The sequence below is a fragment of the Rosa rugosa genome, chromosome 5 (assembly GCF_958449725.1).
Source record: "Rosa rugosa chromosome 5, drRosRugo1.1, whole genome shotgun sequence".
In the NCBI taxonomy this organism is placed as follows: domain Eukaryota; kingdom Viridiplantae; phylum Streptophyta; class Magnoliopsida; order Rosales; family Rosaceae; genus Rosa; species Rosa rugosa.
The window spans coordinates 24,482,326-24,487,107 of record NC_084824.1 but is presented as its reverse complement, the minus strand read 5'-3'; positions in this window follow the sequence as shown (position 1 = coordinate 24,487,107).

Sequence of the window (4,782 nt, the reverse complement as noted above, 5' to 3'; positions counted from 1 at the left end):
AACCTTTCCAGAGTGGAAGGAGTTGGTTGCTCAGCGACGGGAACCTCAGGAGGTTCAGCGACAGGTGCTGCCTCTGGCATTGGTTCAGGAAGGTTTCCCAATCCTCCGGCTTCAGTAACTTGGGGGGCAGGGGGAAGAGGTTCCTGACCAACCATATTAAGAGCGGGCTCAGCAACTTCTGCTTCTACAGCTTCAGTTTCAGCGGCCTCAGTGTTGAAGGCGTTTGGATTCTGGAAGAAGGCATTGTCAGAATAGAATATTTAAGCCAGAAAATAATAATGGATTAATTGGTTAAAGGAAATACCTCTTCGGCTGGGGGCTCATGCTCAACGACCGCTGGTGTTGCTTCTGGGCTAGCTTCACTAGGAATAGGGATCGAGTCAGGCGCTATCTGTTCCAGGACAGGTATATCGCTCGGTGCCTCGTGAGGCGCATCCGGTAGCGGTACTCTATCTTCGGCCTCAGGCGAGCTATCATCTATGATCTGCACTGGGATCGAGGCCGACTGTGCATTACTGGCAGCGCCCGCAGGAGGTGGAGAGTTGTTCGCAATAGTTGGCGTTTGGACTTGGGAAGCAGATGTGCCTTCACCAGCAGCTGAGGATCCTTCTTCAGTTGGTCTCGAGGACCTATGGCGAACCTGCGAATGAGGATTGTTACATGGTCGCATAGAACAGAAAGAAATTGCTAACAAGTACTGAGCAGGCTTTTGTCTTACCAGTCGGTCAGCGATTGGTTCATCTTCTGCCCATAGGTCAGCTCGAGGATCCGAGCGACTGCGTTTCCGAGCCGAGAGGGCAGCGATCTGTTGGGGTCAGAAGATTAGTTTGATTCGTGGAAGAAGTATGATTTACTCAAACAATAAAAAATCTTCTTACCGTCTGCGAGTCATCATCATCAGAAGAGGATTCATTGTCTTCAGGCTCTGTCATTACTGCCTTTTGTTTCCCAAACTGGCCAGTGGCTTGGGAAGTTTTGGCTGCGCGACTGCCAGAGGATGGCGCGTTTCCCTGGAATAGCAAAATTTTGAGTTAAAAGGGAAGAGCAAATGGGCAAAGGACAAAGCACGAGTCAGGATATTTACCTCTTGAGGGGGTTCGCGGATCACGATACCAGCCTGGGCCTGACGTGGGGCTCGCGCGGGTCGCGGAGCCGGCTCGGCAGCAGGAGGAGGAACTTGTGCAGCATCTTCAGGGACGCGAGCAAGTAGATCAACGTCGGCAGGGTAGGGGTATCGCAGCTCCCCGAAAATGGCAGCGAATAACTCATCATGTTGTTGCCTCCAGCAGTTAACAGAAAGTTCTGCCCACCATGCTTCATATCCTTCCTCAGCCCCATCCACAGAGTCAATCTCGCTAGCCCAGTCGGGGAGGTCAACCAGTACGAGTGTGCTTTGTGCTGGCGGAGGTCCAGAAAGGGGCCCAAATCTACGCCAGGAGGTATTGTAATTCCAAGCATCATATAGAGGGAATGGCACTAATTGAACAAGGCCGAGTTGGCGAGCGAAGTGGTTGGGAGCATAGAGCTCGTAACTAAGTTCGTCAGCAGCAATCCTGATGTCGGAACAGGAGATTGCGCGGCGAAAAGCCAAGCGCGCGCGATCACTGTAGCGAGAGGCGCCAGGAAGAAATCCGTGTTCAAGCGGAGCCGGGAATCTTCGACTCAGCACTAAGTCGCAGTATGGCATCTCGTGCAGAAGGTACAAGTATGTGAAGCACTCAGAATAAGGAGGGGATGTGTACCTTTCATCGCGACAGAGCCATCGTCCCAGGAGTTGATCAGTAGGTGGAAGCAATGGGATGTCGTCGCGGCGAAAATATGGGAAGTAAATTTGAATCCAGAAGTCAAGAATCCAAAAAGGGCCAGAAATGCTAGTCTCGAATGGATGCATTGTGGCTTGGTACAAAGTGCGATAGAGGGCACCCAGCACTGGTTGTCCTAATCCCACGCGGTGGCCGTTGTAGAGGGCCGTTGCCAGCAAGGTCCAGGCACCAGTGGGCTTACAGGAGGAAGTACAGAAGATAAACTTACAAAGCCAGTACTCCAAGAAAGCAATCCCGCCAGTCGCATTGTGCTCCTGGCGGTAATAGGCCAACCACCGCGGATAGGAGCCGCTATGAGCGCTGCGACCATTTTGGGCCATGGTGGAAGTAAAGGTATCAGAGTCGAATTGGCCATGCAGATAGGGCTCGCTGTCGATGGGTAGGCCAGTGATGGTGAGAATGTCCAACAAAGTGATACTCATTTGGCCAAATCGAAAGTCGAAGGTGTTGGTGGCGGTATTCCAGAAACAGAGAAAGGCAGCGAGTGGAGAACGATTGCCACCGCGTGGAAGACGAAAACAAAGATCGATAGTATGAGTGATACCTGCTGCGTTCCAGCGAGCCAGATCTCGAGCTCGCGCTTCACGATACCAGGAAAGCTCCGCCGCACTGATAAAAGATGGCCAATGCCCTATTTTTGATCGATGGTTAGGGGCACTCCAACTGGTAAAATCCCCAGGAGTCCTTCGGAGGACTGGGATGGGGCGGCGAACAGGTAAGCCATAGAAGGCGATAGCGTCGGCCGGGAAAGAATCTCGCGGCTTCGGACCCAGTCCGGCATGGTTATTCGAGAGTCGGAGGAGCAGGGGTCTCTGGATAATGGTTTGGAGGATCAGGCTGGCACCGATGTTGGCTCCCCAAGAATGGGCGGCTTGTTCGTTCAGTTCTTCTTCTTGATCGATAACTATCTTTTTCGGGGGAGCCATTTCTGGGTTTCGAAGAGGAAGATGTGTGCAAAAGAGGGTTTCTGGGTTTAGGAGACTAAAAGAGTTTCTGATGTGACAGGTCTGAAGTGGCTGTGGATTTAAATAAGAGATTTTGTGAGGGAAACGATACGACAGAAAGGCGTTTTGCGAGTGAAAGGACGCAACCCTCATTAATGACATCGTTTCGAGCATCGAACGCGTCGTTTTAGTCCCCTTCAATCAGTTATATTTTCATGGGCCTGATTTCGAGGCCTGGGGGGCAATGTTTGAGCCCAAAAGTAATTTTGGCAATATCCTGTAGTGGATCTAGCACAGCGGGCCGATACCTGCGGCCCAAAAATAAGCCTACTATGGTTTGGGTTACAGCTTCGCCCATTCCGGAATCCATGAGGAAAACGAAACCTTATTGGAGGTAAGTAGCAGAGATCGATTAGGAAACTTCAATCAATAATCCTTCTACAACAAGGAACAGTCAAAACCCTAGGTATATATACCGGGTTTCAAGGACGAATTAAGGACCTCTCTCATATCAATCAATCCTAGCGATTACAAAGCCTCCCCGGAGCAAACCTTCAACCTTGTTGAAACCCGGTGACCGTGCGCCAGTCCTAGTCTCCCAGCGAGCCGACTGTCAGCATCACCAGACCAACCCAGCGACCGCACTTCCAGTCCCAGTCTCCCAGCGAGCCGACTGCGAGCGCAACCGCCACCGTTACTACCAGCGAAGCAAGGGTAACGCCCTCGCAACCCAGCGAAGCTAAAGTCACGCTTTAGCGCAACCCGTGCTTTCTCCCAACTTCCCAGTGATTGCTCTGCTTAGTCTGCAACACTAAGTATCGATTCGGTGAACGCAAGAGACCACAACCAAAGTCCTTATCCGTAAGGCAAAAGTCCTTTTCCGAAAGGCTAGAGAAGAACCCTGTGACGAGGTTGGTGCTCTCCTCGTCCACAACGCTTGAAGAAGAAGTCAGGTCAAGGGACTACCCCAACGACTGCACCCCGCGGTGCTGGCACGCCTGCGCAATCACTCGCTCAAAAGAGACAGTTTGCAAGCCAACTGGTTTTGGAGCCAAACAACTACACTCTAAATTTGCATAACTAAGCATCATATGAAGTATATGAAAATACAATGTGAAAATACTAGGCTGATCAAATTTTCTTCAAGTATGTGAAGTAGTTTTACCAAAAGAAAACGTAGTTCACTTTCTGCTACTGCAGGTCTGCACCATCTCTTGTAGAACCAATATTAGAAAGTCAATTAAGTAATATAATTACTATTTGGAGAACTAGAAAAGAGAAAAGAAAAAAAAACATAGTTAAATTTGCATGCATCCAAAGAGAGCAGCTGGTTCATCAGGTCAAAAGTCAAAATGTTGGTTGACAACTAATTTGAGGTGGATTAACAAATTGTTAGTTTATTAATCGCTGATCAAAGGTGAAAACTTAATAAATAAATGATTGGAAACTTAACAAGTACAAGAAAACACATAGAAAATTTTTCATTTTAAACTAAGCCATAAAGCAACCGAGCACACTGACAATAATACAGACTCGTTCTTTAGAGTCACATATTAATTACAAAGAGTTTACAAATTAAACTGAATAATAATTCAATGAGTAAACACGCTCACCAACTCTCTACACAGTGGAAGACTAAAACCAAAACACTTCTATATCCAAGCTACATCAACTATAAAACTTCAAGTTCGACGACTGTAACTCCAACCTGCACAATAATCCCTACACTATGGAATAGTGCACCGGGTTGAAATAACAAACCCGGTAAGCTTTTGAAAGCTCGTATGAGTAAATCTAAATAACCACATAACATATGCTAAATTAAACCATCTCAGCCTAGCAAAATCAATATGCAATTATCACAACAAAAATATCAAGTTCATATCCTACCATCATTTGAAAGCCACTTTGTCTTTCTACCATCATTTGAAACTTTTTAAACATAGAGAATACATCTGATTTTTATCTCAAGAAGTAACACCATCTCATTCTAGAAAAATCGTAGATGAAAGTCA